This window comes from Lynx canadensis, chromosome B2 (assembly GCF_007474595.2).
Source record: "Lynx canadensis isolate LIC74 chromosome B2, mLynCan4.pri.v2, whole genome shotgun sequence".
Classification (NCBI taxonomy): Eukaryota; Metazoa; Chordata; class Mammalia; order Carnivora; family Felidae; genus Lynx; species Lynx canadensis.
The window spans coordinates 89,543,157-89,563,937 of NC_044307.1; the positions used below are offsets into that span (position 1 = coordinate 89,543,157).

The following is a 20,781-nucleotide window of genomic DNA, read 5'->3' on the forward strand; positions in this document are numbered from 1 at the left end:
TGCAGCATGTAAATTAAGACAACTCTTAGAAAATGGAGAGGTTTGGATTCCCATTCTATAATACAGTTCTTCGCAATTAATTCAAAGTACCCTTTTGTAAATAATAGCCTGAGAAGCGCCAATGCTTCCATCAAGCGACTCCTACTCTGTGTCAATGCTAATACCGTCCTGTGTTTACTCAGAGTGTGGTCTTTGATCCTCCCATCCATGGGAAGTGGGCAAGACAAACATTCTTATCCCTATCTCGTCAATGAACATATAAGCCCCCCCCCAAAAAAGAAATCCATTTAAAGTTACACTGCATGTATGTGGAGAAGCCAATGATATAAAATCCATTTCCTTAGACTCTCTTCTTTCTCTTACACCACAGTCTCTGGATCAAAGGCTCTCAAAGTGTGGTTCACAACTAGCAGCAGCAGCCTCATTGGACTCTGCTCTAAATGTAAATTCTCAGACCCCACCCCAAACCAACTGAATCAACCCCCAGGGGGAGCTAGGGAGGTAGTGGTTAGAAGGAAGGAGAAAAGGGAGGGCCAGCCATGTTTTAACAAGGCCTCCAAGCAATGCTAATGCACACTTAAGTTTGAGAAGCGCTACTTTAGATCATTTGTTTAAAAAAACATGTCTGAATGATTAAAAGTTGATTTAAGCTATATACAGTTTATTTCATGTAATGAAAAATTGCCTAAATTGAAGTTAAAATCTTACCTGAAAATTTGGATATATTCATTACCAACTCATCGTTCATTATTTTGTTACACTGTCATGTAAATTCTGTTTGTGCAAGGAAATAAAAGTTTTGCTTTACATAATACTGTCAAGCATTTGGTTACAAGTTTCCAATTACAGTTAAGCTTGAATGAAGTAACTGTGATAAATTAAAAATTGTACTTATACTTAATCTGATCCCATCATCATTAATATCAACTTTAGCACATATGGCTTGACCATCAAACTTACAATAGTAAAAGGATGTAGCAAAAGCTACATTACAGAGTCCATTTCAGGAAAAGATGTTTATTGGTCCAATAGTAAAATAAATGGAGAAGATAATGCAATTTTCCATATATATGACTACTGAAATCTTTGCTGAAGAAATTCATCCAAAAAGAAACTTGGCAGCTTTCCCCTGGAGGAGTCTGCTCAATCTTCTGAGGGTGACTGTATCCCTGAATGATCCCTGAATTATAGCCTTCAAGCAACTGAGAGCTAATCAAAGGTTTATGAGAGAGTATCAGACAGATTCTACTTGCAGAGATATAAGCAACATGTGCTATTAACACGTACAGCAGAATGAGCCGTTGAAATTGTGTAGAAAAGGAGCAAATATTCTTCCAGTGAATCTCAGTGATCAAATATTCTTAATTTCTAGAAAACATGCTTAAAGGGCCTACATTAATGATCCTGATTTTATATTTCCCAAAGAGTAGGCTCTCCGGTGTGGCTGGACAGTAACTGTATGTGGCCTAAGTTAAAAATTCTTACTCTACCTTTTGAACCTTTACTACTTTTTTAAAAAAGTAATTCAGGTGAGCTGCTCCAAGAGGAAAAGGGACCAGCATGGAACCTGGAAACAACTCACACTGTTTTGGACCTGATCATCCTAACTAAATATTATTGGCTCTTCACACTTATGCTTTTGAATGCTTCGCTACTGAATGGCCTCCTTTTATCCCCCTATCTCTTCTCCTCTCCCCTAAATATAAGGGATTTCAACAAGCTGTTGATACTCCTTGATTAACTTTGGCAGATTCTACATTCTCTAAATCATTTTCACAGTGGCACATTGCATTCTGGGACAGGCTATCAATTCTGTGTCCTAATGACAGTCTTCTCCTTTTCCATTCTCAACATTTACTGTCTTCCCAAGGGGAATTGACCCTAACCATAAGGTGGAAAACTACTTGGGGAAAGCGTTTAAAGGGTTTGAATACAGATAAGCACAAAAGTTTAGGCTAAAATAGAGATAGGAGATTACCTGAAGTCTCAGTTATTAACACAATAGCTGGGATGAAGTTAGCCATCAGTTAAAGTTTGAACGAGTGAAAATATTAATAGTTATGTCTTTTATTCATGACATACTCCTGTGTGCCAGAACCATCTAAGCAGTTGACCAACATCATCTCATTTAATCATTAGAAAAACGCTTCCTAGGTAGTGACATCATTCCCATTTCACAGTTAGAAACTGAAACTGGGAAAGAAGTCATGCAATGACAACCATAACCAGACTTTGGGGGAGAAAGTTCAAACCTGAGTCTTCTTGACCTCATAGTCTATGCCCCTCTGACAACACCACAATGAATGAAAGAATAATTGCTTTTTCATTCTAGTTTCCAATGACGGTTGGGAGCATGCAAGCACGCAAGGGGTCCTTTACCCATAACGGAGTGATTTGGAGGGGCTCTTCATTAATCAAATGTCTCTTACAGGGTCCTGGTAAAGGCTATGTTATTGCCACCATTGAAGTATCTCCTCTGGGCCAAAGCTTGCTTTCTAGATGCTGCAGTGCAGATTATTTACCTGAGATGGGGGTCAGAAGAACTCAGGTCCATCTTGGACTGAGTGCAATAATCACTAAATTTCCAGAGACAGGAGGGGCTGGCAAAGGCACATAGGAGTCCTGAGGAGGGTGACTGGAAGTTCAGGCTGGAAAGAGCAGAGGTCATCATGAGAGCAGAGGATCCCAGAGGGAGAGGGAAGGCTGGGAGTGGAGGCTTCAAACTCCAAACTTCACCTACTTAGACATTTTGCTCTAGTTCAGCAATACTGCTAATATTTGCCAGATTAGACTCAAAAATTCTCACAACATATAACTGTGGTGTTGAGCAACTTTCCCAGCAATCAACAAGTTTTGAGTGTAAAAGGGCAATAATGCATCAAAAGAATTATGCAAGAGAAGAGAACGAATTCTCCTTTAACATTTTATGTCTAGAAATTTCATATTTTCCAAATACAAATTAAATAAAGCCTAATCTAAGCTAATTTTAATCAGGGTAACACTGTATTCATTTTGCTCACATCAGCAGGATAGAAGTTTCAGAGAAGATAAATTTTCATCCTAAACAAACTCTGGATTTTTTTTTAAAGTCACAGAATTATTAAATCTCCCTTTGGAATACTCTTGTCTTTTAGGAAAAAAATCTTTTATGGTACTGAAACAACATGAGTCCAAAAAAAGGAGAGTTCCACAATTAATCCATTCCTTTAACAAATGTTTATTGAATACTTTTTATATGATAGGCACTGAGGGAAATAAAAAGATGAATAAGATCATCTACTCCAAGAGTCTATTTGAGGACACACATACATAAACAATTGCAAAACAATTCAACAGGGTCTGTAATAAAGGTTTTTATGAGGCCCCACTGGAACATAGAGAAAGGAGTCATGCATTTAGCCTGTCTCAGAGCAAATTTCACAAGAGAAAGGACACTGAAGTTGCTTCTTGAATAGAACAACCCCACATGCAAATTTCCAAAGGCAAGACAATATGTGGCCTATTTGGGAAACCATGAAATTCCATATGCACATGGAAAAAGGAGTTTTTATTTATGCAACATTATTTAGCCAACATTTACTCTTCAAAACACTTGACATGCATTAACTCATTTCATCCTCAACACACTTTTCAAAATAACCCAAATTTAACACATGAGAAAACTGAGATTTAGGTAAGTCAAATAATACACCCAAAGTTCAGTTGGGCAAACTGACATACAAACCTGGATAGCCAGAGACCATCATTTTTTTGTTATTATTAATATATAATTGACATATTACTTTGTGCACATTTAAGGAAAATGTATTGATTTCATAAATGTATATATTGCAATGATGACCACCAGAGCATTAGTTAACACCTCTGTCACATCACATAATTATGATTTCTATTTTGTGGCGGGAAAAGCTAAGATCTAGTCTCTCAGCAACTTTGAAGTTCATCATACAAAATTGTCAGCACATAAATATACAAAGCAAACATCATTAGAACTAAGGGGAGGAATGGAGAGCAATACAATAATAATAGGGGACTTTAGCATTCACTTACATCATGGGATAGATCATCCAGACAGAAAATCAATAAGGAAACATCAGCCTTAAAGGACACTTTAGACCAGATGGACTTAATAGATAAATAAAGAACATTCCGTCCAAAAGCAGCAGAATATACATTCTTCTCAAATGCATGCACAACATCCTCCAGGATAGACCACATGTTAGGCCACAAAATAAGTCTCAATACATTTAAGAAGACTTAAATATCAACTATCTTTTCCAAACATAATGATTTGAAACTAGAAATCAATTATAAGAAGAAAACTGGGGGAACAAAACAATTATGGGGAGACTGAACAACATGCTACTGAAGAACAAGTGGGTCAACGAAGAAACCAAACCATAAATCAAATAATACTTTGAGACACATGAACATGGAAATACAACAGTCCAAAATCTTTGGGATGCAGCAAAAGCAGTTCTAAGAGGGAAGTTCATAGTGATACAGTCCTTCCTCAAGAACAAGAAAAATCTCAAATAAACAATTTAACTTTATATCTAGAAGAAAAAATGAAATCCAAAGTTAGGAGAAGGAAGGAAATAACCAAGGTCAGAACAGAAATAAATGAAAAAGAGATTAAAAAGACAATAGAAAAAATCAATGAAACTAAGAACTGGTTCTTCGAAAGGATAAACAAACTTGACAAACCTTTAGCTAGACTCACCAAGAAAAAAGAGAGGGCTCAAATGAATGAAATTAGGAATGAAAGAGAAATTACAACTGATACCACAAAAATACAAAGGATCATGAGAAACTACTGTTTATAATTATACACCAACAAACTGGACAACATAGAAGAAATAGATAAACTCCTAGAAACATACAGTCTTCCAAGACTGAATCATGAAGAAATACAAAATCTGAATAGACTGACTGCTAGTAAGGAGACTGATCAGCAATCAAAATCCTACCAACAAACAGTAGTCAAGGACCTGACAGTTTCACTGGGTAATTCTACCAAACATTCAAAGATTTAATACTTGTCCTTCTCAAACTCCTCAAAAAACCTGAAGAGGAGGGCACACTTCCAAATTCATTTTTATGAGGTCAGCATTTACCTACTACCAAAACCAGACAAGGACATAGCAAAAAAAGAAAATTACAGGCCAATATGTTTAATGGACATAAAGCAAAAAACCTCAAAATAATATTAAGAAACCAAATTCAATAGTACATTAAAAGGAATATACACTATACATTAAAAGGACCATGATCAAGTGGGATTTATGCCAGGGATACAAGGATTGTTCACCATCTGCAAATGAATTGTTGTGATACACCACATTGGCAAAATGAAAGATAAAAAATATATGATCATCTCAATAGATGCATAAAAAGCATTTGACAAAATTCAACACCCATTCATGATAAAAACACTCAACAAAGTGGGCATAGAAGAACATAATCCACATAATAAAGGCCATATATGACAAGTTCACAGCTAACATCACACTCAATGGAACAAAAAAATCAGCAACAAAATATGGATGCCCGCTGTTGCCACTGAGTATTGAAAGTCCTACCCATGTCAATTAGGCAAGAAAAAGAAATAAAAGGCATACAAACTGGAAAGGAAGAAATTTAAACTGTCACTATTTGCAGATATCATGATATTATATATAGAAAACCCTAAGGACTCCACCAAAAACTCTTAGCAGAAATAAATGAATTCAGTAAAACTACAGGATACAAAATCAATATACAGAGATCTTTTGTGTTTCTATACACTAATAACAAACTATCAGAAAGAGAAATTAAGAAAACAATCTCAATCTCATTCATAACTGCATCAAAAAGAATAAAATATCTAGGAATAAATTTAACCAAGAAGGTGAAAGACTGACACACTGAAAACTCTAAGACATTAATGAAAGAAATTGAAGAAGACAAACAAGTGGAAAGACATTTTGTCCTCATGAATTGAAAGAATTATTATTGTCAAAATGTCCATACCACCCTAAGCAATCTACAGATTCAATGAAATCCCTATTAAAATTCCAATGGAATTTTTCACAGAACTAGAACAAACAATTCTGATATTTGTATGGAACCACAAAAGACCCTGAATAGCCAAGGTAATCTTAAGGAAGAAGAACAGAGGCGGGGGTATCACGCTCCCTGATTTCAAACCATATTACAAAGCTTTAGTAATCAAAAGAGTATGGTACGGGCATAAAAACAGACACATAGATCCATGGAAATGGAACAGAATAAAGAGTCCAGAAATAAACCTACACATACATGGTCAATTCATTTATGACAAAAGAGCCAAGAATATACAATGGGAAAGGACAGGCACTTCAATAGATGGTGCTGGAAAAACCGGATGGCCACATGCAAAAGAATGAAACTAGACCACAGTCTTGTACACAAAATTAACTCAAAATGCATTAAAGACTTGAATGTAAAAAAAAAATCTGGAAGAAAATATAGGCAGTAAGTTTCTTGATATCAGTCTTGGTAATGAATTTTTGGATCTGACTCCAAAGGCAAAGGAAACAAAAGCAAAAATGAACAAGTGAGACACCATCAAATTAAAAAGTTTCTGCACAGCAGACAAAACTATCAACAAAATGGAAAGGGAGCCTAGTGAAGGGGATAAATACTTGCAAATCATAAATCCAATAAAGGGTTAATATGCAAACCATACAAAGAACTCAAACAGCTCAACAGCAAAAAAGCAAACTGTGGAGTTATTTCTAGAGAATGTATCGTAAGCCCTGGGAAAGTGAATGGGGTAATTGCTGAAACATCAGCGATATTGTGGTCTCAAGGCTGTCAGACGAGATACCACCATGGGAACAGAGCCCCATGATCTCCCAGGAGCCAGTTAGGAGACAGACCCACTGTAATTGCCCAGCAGTCCTTGAAACTGTACGTCTTCCCTGTATGCTTTCCCATAAACACCAGATGTGTGTTTGGTCTATGTCTAGGGTCTCCTTGTGTTTTCCTCCCATGCGTTAACATTCTTTGACGTTTATACCTGGCGAACATGAAATAAAGACTATGTGCAGTTTGCTGCTGCTGCTGTTTCGCTGGCAGAGGCAGCCCTGCACGTCCGCTTAGTCTAGTGTCTCAGAACTTTTTCCTCAGTGCGTGGCTACAACAAACAACCCAATTTTAAAAGGGGGCATAGGGTCTGAATAGACATTTTTCCAAAGACATACAAGTAGCCAACAGACACATGAAAAGATGCTCAGCATCGCTATCAGGGAAATGCAAATCAAAACAAAAATGAGACATCACCCACACCTGTCAGAGTAGCTATTATCAAAAAGACACGAATAATAAGTATTGGAGAAGATATGGAGAAAAGGGGACCCTTGTACACCATTGATGGGGATGTCAGTTGGTGCAGCCACTATGGAAAACATTATGGAGTGTCCTCCAAAAATTACAAGTAGATCTACCACATGATCCATCTATTCCACTTCTGAGTATTTATCTGAAGGAAACAAAAGCACTAATTTAAAGCACCACTATGTTCATTGCAACATTATCTACAATAGCCAAGATATGGAAATAACCCACGTGTCCATCAGTGGACGAATGGATAAAGAAAATGTAGTATGTATACAATGAACTACTACTCAGCCTTAATAAAGAAGGAAATCTTGCCATTTGCTACAACATGGATGAATCTTGAGGGTATAATGTTAAGTGAAATAAGTCACACAGAGAAAGACAAATACCTTAAGATTTTACTTACATGTGTAATCTAAAAAACAAGACACATGAACAAACAAAACAAAACTCATAGATACAGAGAAGAGATTGGTGGTTATCAGAGAGGAACGGGTTTGGGGGGTAGGTAAAAGGGTAAAATGGGTCAATTGTATGGTGATAGATGGTAACTAAACTAATTGGGGTGATTACTTTATAGTGTGTGCAAATCAAATCATTAGATTGCACATCTGAAATGAATATAATGTTATATACCAATTGGACCTCAATTTTAAAAAGTAATGATAAGAATAAGAATAAGAATAAGAATAAGAATAATACAGAAATGTTGACTAGTCACTGTTATAGCACAAGTCCTAACCATTACATAGCATCTCATGAGGATACAAAGACAAGTTGTGAAGGACTTTATACATCCTGCAATAGCATTTGAAATTGATAGAGTATGGCCATCAGAGGTTTCAAGGCAGTGAAATAACACAATCATATTTTGGTTATGGAAATGTTACCCTAGTGTCAGCATAAACAAGGGGATGGAGACCAAGAAAACTGGAGGCAAGTAGACCTGTTGAGATTTTGTTGCTAAAGCACAGGCAAGACATGGTGAGGATTTTAGTCAGATGATGGGTCTGCACAGAAAGAAATAGAACAAGAAGATATTTAGCGGTAGTATTAACAGGGTTTGGTGACCCTGAGAACATAAGATAGAGAGTGAGATGGAGATCAGAGTCCAGAATGGCATAGTTTCTAGTCTGAGCCACGGGGGAGACGGCGAGTCCCTTGGCCAAGCATTAACCAAGATAGAAATATGAGAAGAGGAAGTTTGAATAAGGATGTTAGTAAGTTCACTTTGGGACATTTTGAGTCTGAGTTACTCCTAGAAAAACAGTTCAGATGTTGAGAAGTAAGGCATAAAGATATAAATTTGCGGGGCGCCTGGGTGGCGCAGTCGGTTAAGCGTCCGACTTCAACCAGGTCACGATCTTGCGGTCCGTGAGTTCGAGCCCCGCATCAGGCTCTGGGCTGATGGCTCAGAGCCTGGAGCCTGTTTCCTATTCTGTGTCTCCCTCTCTCTCTGCCCCTCCCCCGTTCGTGCTCTGTCTCTCTCTGTCCCAAAAATAAATAAACGTTGAAAACAAAATTAAAAAAAAAAAAAAGATATAAATTTGCTTGTTATTGTCATGGGCACAGTTGAAGCCAAGAAGTGAGTGAACCTAGCAGTGATAATAAATTTCATGCAGATGTGGAAGAAGAGATTACCTAGGATGTAAACCTTGGCTATAAGAGCTTACATGAGGAAGAAAAGCCCACAAAGAAAGGAAGAAGGAAAAGGAAAATGGGAATAAATGAGAAAATTTTAAGTACAATAAAGAATCTGAGCATAAATTTCCAAAATGTAATCTTACTCTTGATGGAGACTTAGATGAAAATACCCTTATATTTCATTTTCCCTCCCATACTTTAAAATATGATTATTTTAATAGCTGAAGAGTAACTACATTATTTGCAAATAATCAACAGAGATATTCTAAACAACAAATTCTCTACCCAAGTCAATAGTTTCTTAAACGTACAAACTTCAGAAAAAAACTCAAGAGCAAATTACAAACAAACAAACACACTCTGATAAAACCCTTATATGTAGAAAAAAGTTTAGGCATTTTCCACACTTGCTTTTCCACGAAAGCAAGTTCAGACTAACAAATAGGTAAATATTTTTCAGTGAAAATTGCACCAGTTAAGCAGACATTAACACAATTAGCTTGCAACTTGTCTCCACTAATTAAAAGAGAGACAAATATTTGCATTACTGATAAATCACTGATAATCATTAAAAGTCATATTCTTCTAATAAAAAAATGACTGGATTTTTTAAAAATATTTGTTCATGGGGCGCCTGGGTGGTGCAGTCGGTTAAGCGTCCGACTTCAGCCAGGTCACGATCTCGCGGTCCATGAGTTCGAGCCCCGCGTCGGGCTCTGGGCTGATGGCTCAGAGCCTGGAGCCTGTTTCCGATTCTGTGTCTCCCTCTCTCTCTGCCCCTCCCCCGTTCATGCTCTGTCTCTCTCTCTCTGTCCCAAAAAATAAAAATAAAAAAATTAAAAAATAAAAAAAATATTTGTTCAAAGACATGAACATGAATCCATGTGTATGAGAAATTTTTATGCACTGTAATACTGCATCAAGATACACAGGACTTATATTTAATAACCAAGTATTTGCTTTCTGGATAAGAGTACCTGAGTCCAGAAACAACAAGAGCAGGTGACATCTCTGAGTCTCACAGCCAACACCAGCCAATTTGATCCCAAATACATAATAGGAATTTAAAAGCCAGAACCATGAACCAAGAATGACAGCTCCTTCGGCTACCTTACTTCTCTCTTTGGTTGTTTGTTCTTCCATTAGTTAGATTTCAATGAAAATCGAAATTGTAGGCAATACAAATATTATAAGAGATATTATTTTGCACTTGCTTGAATAGGATAATAAAATTTAAGAAGCATACATTGTCCATATGTGGGTATGCACGTTCCTCACCTTATGTGTTCAGTATATTCCTTCAAAGTGTTTTGTAAATAAATTATGGTAAATGAGCTAATATTTTAAGTACCTGCTATTTAAAGAAAGACTAGGTTTCTATAAAGTATAGAATACCCTAATAAAATAGTCATTTCTTAGGTTTGCTTATGGATGTAGATGTTAGTCCCTTCGTAGGTGAATCAATCCTCAGTTTATATATTTAGCTAACTTAAATTTTCAAACATTTGTCTTAAAGTAGAGCACGAGTGCAGCCACACTGCTGATACCATCAAATCAAACCGGTAAATAGTTTTTGCAGCCACAGCAGGGTGTAATGACTCCTGTAACATGATCTGATTAAAGGACCACAGGCTGCTGTGTGGAGAACGGCGGGCAGGGGAATGGAAGGAGAGCCCAGTTAGGAGGCTCTTGCCCTGGTCTAGAAAAGATGATGTCCCGAGCTGGAAAATGAAGAAAATCGAACAGATTAGAAGTACTTTTTTGTAGTCAACTAGACATGTTAGTGGATCAGATGTTGGAAAGCAAAGCACTGAGTGGAGAATAACTTCATGAATAGAGCGCCGCTTCCTGGGGGGCAAAACTGGATACGAGCAGATTTGGGGCAAGGGTTCTTCATTGGCTGTAAGTCTGAGATACTCACTAGATATCCAAATAGATGTTGATTTCCTCCTACACCAAGTGCTGATGATAAAGTGTACCTTGTAGGGTTGTATAGGGTACAAATAATGTATTGAGATCACCTAGCAAGCTGACCAACCCACAACTGGTGCTTAATAGCAGTAACTATTTTTATTATTATTGGAAACGCACAGAAAGTAGGTAATGTCATTGGAACTCGAAGTTGAGAAATCCCATTACTGATTTAAATTTTGGAATCCTCGACATAGCTTACATTCAAGGCAACAGACCACTTTGAGCACCTACCATGACCCAGGTATTGTGCCAAGTACGTGGAATAGAAATAAGAATAACAGAGTTCCTCCTCACAAGAAGCTCAGCACAAATTGTGGAAGAGAATGGAATGCTCAAAGGGCAGAAATTAGAGTAGAAAAAGAAGAGGCTTCAATTTGGTGAATCCTTTGTCGAACATGCAAGAAGGAAGAAGAGCCAATGGAGGAAGCTAAGAAGGACAAGGCAGGAGAGAACCAGGATAGCATGACCAGGATGAGCTCAGGGTCCTTGCCACCAGAGCAGGGGTATGTTTCAATCATGTAGACTTGATAGACAGCATTACCCAGAAAGAAATTTCAAGATGAATCACAGCTAAGAAAATGTCAGAAGACAACAGGTGACTTTTGTTATTTATACGTAGAATGAAAAGACCAGAAACTAGATTGCCAAAGACCAATGAGAAAGCAGTTAGGAAGCAGTGTCCTCTGGGTGAAGAGTGCATCATAGCAGAAGATTGACAGGGTAAAAAGGAGAGAAGGAAATGAGTGCTGCTCACATAGCAGAATCTAGGATTTAAGTCCACGGGCAACCAAGGACACAAATGAACGATTTTCACCTCATTCTCCAAAGAGATGAAGTTCAAATTGAACAAAGGTCTGGCCCCAACACAACTAGAAGTAGCAACTGTTATCTAATGTCTTCTCCAATGCTTCATTTTATTTTCACAGGCAATATAGTATATATATCTATAGATAGGGGAGCAGAGAGAGAGAAGGAGAGGGAGACATAATGTCTGTACAGACAGACATACACACACTGGAGGACCTCTTTTTATCCATTCTTTTCACCTTTTGAAAAAATTGTACCAGTGTAGCATAAATTCATAGTTATAGTTTCAAAAAGAATACCATATTTTATGTTCTCATACTTGATTTTTCCTTTCCTAATTATACACTGTTTTAGTGTGAATTCAAGAGAGAGCCGTGGAACGCTGGTTCTTTATTCCTGGCTTTAGTATTAACTGATACGTATCTCTGGACAAATAACTAGGCCTTTCTAAGCTTCTATCTTCTTACTGATAAAAGATGGTTGGAAATCCCCTTCCTCTTGGAAAAAAAGGGTGTGACTGCTTCCACCTCTGGTCACACCGTGTCAGTGAAGAACCATCTCAAACCTCTAAAAATTAAGGAAAGCTCTAATTTGAAAACCCAGTAAGCCTGATAATGCCAGGTTTTAGAGCTGGATATAAAGGCAGACACGGCCAGCGTCATAGCCAGATTCCCTGCTGGTGGTGCTGGGGGAGATGACTGTAAGAACAGACAGACAAAAAAGACAAAGCAGTCCAGGTTAATGTGTAGAAGGGCACATAGTTGTGCTTTCGACATCACAAAATCTAGACTGATGTTTCTATTATTCACATGGGGAACTTGTTCAACTGATTGAGTCATAGTTCCAATTTAATATGTGCAACTGGTTCATAAAGGTGTGTAAAATACGGCCATTTTCAGCTAGATATATCTGTAGATGTAGATGATAGATTAGATAGATAGATAGATAGATAGATAGATAGATTTCCATTATTTTTTAATGGCCATACTAAATATTTTGACAAATCAGCAGTCAGTTGAGTGCTTACTGTGTGTCAGGTGTTGTTCTAAAGACTTCACATGTATTAATTCAGTGCTCACAATACCCAGATGAGGTGAATACTGCTATAATCCCCATCTTACAGATAAAAAAGCTAGACATAGGGAGTTAATTAACTTATCCAAGATTATCCAAGCAAGTAATTGGCAGCCTCAGAATTCGAACCCAGGCAGTTGGGCTCCTGTTCACTTACTTACCTGACCATCACTCTACACTCTCTGCTGCAAATAATGATTAACCATTTAGTATATTATAAGCCTTGTCCTAAGCACTGGGAGCACAACAACGAACAAGGCAGGTAGAGTCCTTGCCCTCATGGGTTTCATGAAACAGTGGGAGATATAGATAAATAAGCAATTAGAATACAGGATTCTAAGTATTAGCCTAGAGGAGATACAGTGTGCTTAAGTCCGATTATTTCTGGAGGGAGAGGGATCTCAGGAAAAATTCCTTGAAGCAGTAAACAAAAACCGGAAAGATGAGTAGGAGTATTTCACCCACCAGGAGAAATAAAGTTGGAGGTGAGAGGGTAAAGAGGAGGGTGAAAGAAAGAGAATTCGCAAAGGGAAGAGAGTGCATGGAGCATGGGCAGAATGAAAAGCGCTTCGGGCAGCCCCAGACCCCCAGCCCTGCCTCACCACACTGCCCCATTGCCCTGAGGCCTCCATGGGGCCAGGCCCCTGCCCACGTTGCTCACCTCCTCTGCGTGGGGGCCCTGCAGCAACACACGCCTGGGGGTTCCTGGTCGGAGTCATCCTCCAGCCCCCCTAGAGGAGGAAAAAGAGATACCTGCGGCCCGACAAGCACCCCCTACACCTACACCTACTTGGCCATGATTTCCTAGGGGATCCAAACCAGGCCCTCCCGCAGGCTGAAACTGGCCCGGATCATCCGTCAGGTTCAGGCTGGGTTCCCCAACTACTGGGAGGACTACGAGGGCTGGGAGGATTCCATCCACCACAACATCTCCTCCAACCATGCTTCGGATGCTTCTGCAAGGTACTTACGGACCCTGAGAAGCCCCAGGCCAAGGGCAACTCCCAGGCAGTAGATGTGAGCCTGATCCCGGCGGAGGTGCTGAGGCTGCAGAACACTGCCCTGTGCCGGCGCTGGCAGAGCAGGAGGGGTGCGGGGAACCCTCGCCAAGGACCCAGGCCCTTAGGTGCTGCACGGCTGGCCCTGCTGGCTGCCCAGACCCCAGCCACCGCCTAGTGAGGGCCTCAGCATAGTGTCTTTGCTAAGGGACCTCAGGGAGGGGAGCCACGGACCAGCCCCAGTCAGGCAGGCTCTGGGCACAGTGGAGTGTCCACTCCACCTCTGACCTCCAGAGGACTTTGTGGCACCTCTGCCCCTCCCCGGGCCCAGGAGGAGACTTCCCAGGAGGAAACCATCAGGCCCTCGTCCCTCTCCCCTGAGCACAGAGCCTGGCTCCTCTACTTACGGCAGGGTACCCCAGGCCCCTGGGGACTATCCAGTAGAAGTCACAGGGCCTCACTTTGGGGACACCTGCCCACCTCCTGCTGCCAATCTACACTCCCCATGTGATAATGCCCCTGGTTCCACTACCACCCACATCCTGTCCCCAGTGCCCACCTTCAACCAGCCCAGCCTACTAGGGGGTGGTCCTTAAAACCCATGCCCCTTCCGCTCCACTGTGGGGGCTGCTCTGGGATCCAGATGCCCTCTTCTAGGGGGTGCTGCCCAACAAGAGCATCTATGATGTGTGGGTTAGCCACTCCCTGGATCCAGCTGCCTCCACCCCAGGCTGGCTACTCTCCTGTGCAGCCTGCAGGCTCTCAGGGCAGGGTCTGCTTTCCCTGTCTACCACTTGCTGTCACCATTGGCTTTTTGGGGAACCAAAGCCAAGAGGTCCAAGAGGTGTCTATGGCCACAGCAGCCTTGAAACACCAGACACCAGCAGTGCTGGGAATCCTCAAATTTCATTGGACCACCCTACAGAGGGCTGTGGCCCAGCTAGGCACCACCCTGGCTCTGACAGTCAGTCATGCCTCTCCTATCCCTAGAAGCAAGACTGGACCGAGTGGAGGCTTTACTTGGAGTAGGCCCTCCCTGATCCCACTTCCTCTCCATGGGTCAGTTCCTCTCCCTGGCTCTGGACTGGGGGAGGGAGACCCTAACAGTGGTTCCAGCCTCAAGTCCTATTCTCCTCATTTGCCTGGGAATGAGGTAGCAGCTTTTTGGGGAAAGGAAATCAAGACCCTACTTGGTTGGGGTTTTTTTTAATTTTTTTAAATGTTTATTTATTTTTAAGAGATGGAGAGACAGATGTGAGTAGAGGAAGAGGGAGAGAGAGAAGGAGAGATACAGAATCCGAAGTAGGCTCCAGGCTCTGAGCTGTCAGCACAGAGCCTGATGCCGGGCTCGAACCCACCAGCCGTGAAATCGTGACCTGAGCCGAAGTCGGACGCTTAACCGACTGAGACACCCAGGCACCCCAAGACCCTACTTAGTTTTCATGGTGCTAGTGGAGAAGAAAAAAGTAAAGGAACAGACAACATTAAAAAAAAAAAAAAAGCAACTTTTGGAGTTGCAGAAAGGAGAGGCAAGAGGCAGGGGGCAAAATCAGAGCTATGGACAGAAGTCAGATCACACAGGGATACACCATCTTTAAAACTTTGAACACTGCCTTTAACCAAGGAACCATTAAATGGTTTCAGAAGTGAGTTTCTTGATCATCGTTGAAACGTATGAAGAACATTATAGCTGCTGTGCAGAGCCTGGCTAATAGGAACACCAGACTGAGGGCAGCAAGACCAGTTAACTAGTGCAGCTATGTGGGTGAAAGGTAATAGCAACCTGATCTATAGGCATGGCCGTGGGCAACATGGGAGGAGGAAAAAGTTCAGAGGTATTTAGGGAAGAGGCACAGAACCTGGGCAGGGTGGGGGAGGGAGGGGAGAGTGGGAAAAAAGCTGTCAAGGTTGATGACTAAATTTCTAGTTTGCCAAGTGGGCATGGCATCTTGGTGTAGGACTGGAGGAGGCAAAGAGCTAGATTGAACCAGGGTTGTGTTCCACCGGCATGTGGAGCAATGGGGGATGAAGGCTGTAGGCAAGAGGATATTAAAAGGATGGAGACAAAGTCCTAGGTTAAGTAAGGCAGAAAAGAGAAGGGGGAAGGTAAGGAGTTCAAGGAACTGGAGGTTCTTATCTGGCTGTGACTGAGAAAGGAAAAAATGATGGATTATGGTCAGAAAATGTGATAATGAGACATCAGAGCTGAAGCAGTTCCATGGGACAAAGTAAAAATCTAAAGTAATGCCAAAGGGGTAACAAGACTATGGAAACACCAGAAAATTAATATCAAGAGAGGTGGGGTGCTATCTATCATAAGGTCAACGGGGTGTTGGATCAGAGAGGGGAAACAGAACTGAATGGAGAAGAGAGTTCTGAAAAACAACAATGGATATATCTACCCTGCGTTGCCTCCCCTGATCTTCCTTGTCTCCAGTAGAAATCATTTACCTTCCATAGTGGTAACGGGAAGTGAGGCTGGGTAAGTCTGACCACTCCCAGCAATGGCACAAAGGGCTAGAGCGGCCTGGTCTCAAAGGACCCAGCAGCTGTAGCCTGTTCTCATGAAACCTAAGCGACCCAATCCATGCTGTAGGCCTGTCAAATGCTGTGACTTCTGCGGAGTGCACACATAGCGGAGGGGAGGGGGCCTAATGTTTCCTCCCACACTCACATAAATCACTAAGATCTTTATCCAGTATTTATTCAAACATTATTTACTGAGTGCCAGCTATGTGCCAGGCATACAGTCCTAAGGATTTGTAAAACCACAGTTCGAGCCCGAGGGGTGAAGAATCATGCCTGTGCTCCTCTGAAAAACGTATCATACTGGCAAAGTAACTGGGGAAGTAATAAATAAAACTAATGTGTGAGGACTTTTTAAAGAAGTAAACAAATTATTCTAGTCATCAGTATTATTTTCTTGCACTAATATCTTGAAAGAAAAAATGTAAATTGGACAGCATAAATATGTAAAATAGTTGACATGTAGGGGAGAATTTTTCTGCTTTTCTAAAGATTCGAGACTCATTTTTTAAATTTGAGAGAGGGGATGCGTAGGGGAGGGGAAGAGGGGGAGAGAGAAGATAGAAAAGAGAGAGAGAGAGAGAGAGAGAGAGAGAAGAATCTTAAGCAGGCTCCACGCTCAGTGCAGAGCCTGAAGTAGGGCGCAATCCCATGACCCTGGGATCATGACCTGAGCCAAAATCAAGAGTTGGACGCTCAACCTACTGAGCCATTCAGGTGCTCCTAGACTCATTTTTTTAAATGAAGTATCATCGACATAACATTATATTAGTTTCAGGTGTACAACATAATGATTTGATATTTGTATACACTGTCATTGATTACCACAATAAGTCTAGATACCATCTGTGATAGATGAATGGATAAAGAATATGTAATATCTATTAATATGTAATATGTTGATATATTACATATTTTATTATAATTATTATAATTTATAATAATAAAATGTAATATTATATATGTATATATTTTATATATATTGTATGTATATATGTAAAATATATATCACAATGGAATACTACTCGGCCATAAAAAAAAAACCAAAAATCTTGCCATTTGTAACGACATGGGTAAACCTGAGTGCATTATACTAGGTGAAATAAGTCAGACAGAGAAAAGACAAATACTGTACGATTTCACTTACATGTGGAATCTGAAAAAACAAAACAAATGAACAAACAAGAACAAACTCATAGAGACAGGGGCGCCTGGGGTGGCGCAGTCGGTTAGCGTCCGACGTCAGCCAGTCACGATCTCGCGGTCCGTGAGTTCGAGCCCCGCGTCGGGCTCTGGGCTGATGGCTCAGAGCCTGGAGCCTGTTCCCGATTCTGTGTCTCCCTCTCCTCTCTGCCCCTCCCCCGTTCATGCTCTGTCTCTCTCTGTCCCAAAATAAATACGTTGAAAAAAAAATTAAAAAAAAAAAAAAAAAAACTCATACAGACAGAGAACAGAATCATGGTTGTCAAGACTCAGTTTTGAATCATAAAAACAAATATATTAAGCATCTGAGAAGAACCATAATGTTCTAGATGTAACCTAAATAAGGCACAAGTTTAAGCAAAAAATTTATGTGATAAAAATCCCGAAAACTTACATGTGAGATTATGTTTCATCCTTCCCCCAATAACAAGTTGAAGATGCCCAACCTGCAATATTCACAAAACAAACTATTTACTCCTTTCTTCTATATTTTCCAAGGAACACCTTGCAAATTACTTACTAGAATGATTCAGATTTCTCTTCTCCATTGATACTAGATTTCATTTTAATAAATTCATAAACATACAACTCATTAAAATCTTCAGTCTAACAAAGCCTACAGAACATCAAGATACTTTTAATGCCAAATAGATCACAAAAGAAAGTTGTTTGTTTTTTTAGTTATTCCAGGACATTCTAGTACTCGGCTTAAAGCTATAAGGAAGGATGTAATGTTTTCTCTGTCTACCTATTTATCATCGTATTTATCAAACCCAACTTGAACGTATTATTTCAAATCAAGCTAACATCTTTTTAGCAGCCGAAAACTTGGTCTACAACTCGCTGAATAAAGTGTGTGGTATCTGTGTTCTTCACAGAAATAATGGTGAGAAAGAATCTCATATTTATATCATAGATATACATATATCATACACTTCTAATATAACACACATTTTTTTTAAGTGATTGCAACAACTCAATGACCTATCCATTAGCCTGGCTAACATATTAAATCTCTAGGTAGTTTTAAGTGAACTTGAACTTGATTGTTTCTTAGTTCTGCTTCAGAACCCCATGTTCATATGCATGCAATTTCCACAGAAGCGGAAATGTGGATATTGTGGGTCAGTGAGCATTCCTTTCCAGGGTGCTTCTGAGATGAAGCCCCACGATTAACACAGTGCCCTTAATGATGGGCGGGGGACTAAGCATTCCAAGATTGGCCTGGATTCTTGCCAGAAGGGAGAGAAAGGGGTCTTTGTATGTGGACATCTGAAGGGCGGGCATAAACATGTTAGTTGATACTTAACACCCAAAACCAGTGCCAAAACCGTTAGCTCCCCTCAATAGCCTACTCTGGTTTCAACTGTCCGCGACAATGGAGCAGCCACCTCAAAATACAAAACTTGCTCTTTAAACATCCTCAGAGGAATTCCCAAAATAGCAGCTGTTAGAAGAAAACAGACTCTAATTCATTGACATATGCGGACCTTTTAATGTTTTTTCTGGAGACAAGTTGCCCAATTTTTTTGTACCTACATGACCATCTATGCATTTTTAATAATTACCTTGTAGGTTCCGTGATGCAATTCCTCCAGGCACTTGAAGAAGCAGCCCAGGATTCACGTTCAGATGAAATTGTCAGTTTTTGCGACAAGAGACGCAGCTAATTTATGTGGTGAATTTTTTATACGTTTCTTTTTCCCCCTGGTTTTCCTTCCCTGCTGTCCTCGTCCCCTTTCTTCTTCAGTACATTAAGAGATGCCGATGTGCCTGCAGCAACATCCACGGGAGGCTGACTGTAGTGAAGCCAGCCCAGACCCGCCTGCCAGGAGCCGGGCCTCTGTGCCGCCTCAGCAGAGCCCGGCCGCTCCCTCGGAGTCCCCTCCGGGATCTCCTCTGTGATCCCCTTCACCAGGCGGGATCTAATCTCATACCTTCAGTAACTTTTGCGGGCTCCGTTTAGTTCTGGCCGACAGTTATCTGTGTCGCATCAATTCCCCACGGAAAGCAAGCAACCACCTATCTCTAGAGAGCCGTTGGCCAGTCGGGTCTGCGGTGGCAGCAGCTTGGGAAACTCTGGTGTATGTATGAGTGGCCATGTGTAGCCAGATAAGAGACTAAAGGGAGATGCTTGCAATTCCAAGTGCTTTGATTTCCTTCTCCCCTATTTATTCATGCAAAATAGGAACTCTACGTTAAGAGATCTTTGGGTTGTTTCTATATATATATATATATATATATATATATATATATATATGTATATGACAAGCGTCTATGGGGCAGATGGTTAATGACTTTTCAAAAGAACTAGGGGGTAACTCCGAAATGTCAGTTTTCAACAAAGAGCTCCACAAACAAACAAGTGTGGTCACTACAGGACATTGGCCCCGTGGATGTTTATTTAGGAAGGCAACATCCCTACCGCAGCTCTAAATAAAGAATTCTTCCTCATGAGGAAGCCATTCCATGAGCACAACTACAAAACACCATTAAATGTGAAACATATTTAACACACTTATCAAATTATATCTCTTTAAGAATATGTAGAATCGTGGGGCGCCTGGGTGGCTCAGTCGGTTAAGCGTCCGACTTCAGCTCAGGTCACGATCTCCCGGTCCGTGAGTTCGAGCCCCGCGTCGGGCGCTGGGCTGATTGCTCAGAGCCTGGAGCCTGCTTCCATTGATTCTGTGTCTCCCTCTGTCTCTGCCCCTCCCCCATTCATGCTCTGTCTCTCTCTGTCTCAAAAGAAATAAAACATTAAAAAATTTTTTTAAAAATATGTAGAATCGTTTTCAAATACATACATAATAATATAGAAGATGGCTATTAGTCTATGTAAAACTGTCATGATTTTTGAATCATCAAGCACTCTAACATATTTTACAGGGTGATAATGTTTAGAAGTTTTATTTAAGGAACTATTTATTTGGAGTAGGATTACAGTGATACCGTCAAGAATGACACACTTTGGGTATAAATCGAAATTCTGGCAAAGGCAAAAGTAGACATTGCAAACTTAACAAGCCTTTTGTGTGACCTAGTTACATTAGAATATATTAGTAAGGTTGCATATCGTAGGTTTTATGTTTCATTAGAAAGGTCATCACCGATTTGGGTTGAAACGTTAAAGAAAGGAGACCGCATTAGCAGAGTGCTCTTTAAGGGGTTGAAGAATGAATGTACTTTGCTT

The 20,781-nt window shown here is 40.3% G+C and overlaps 1 pseudogene; it reads left to right on the top strand.

The window, feature by feature from the left end:
• The window catches only part of LOC115514965, a 69,606-nt pseudogene extending 54,757 nt beyond the window's left edge, over positions 1 to 14,849 (top strand).
• Positions 14,850 to 20,781: the final 5,932 nt, after the last annotated feature.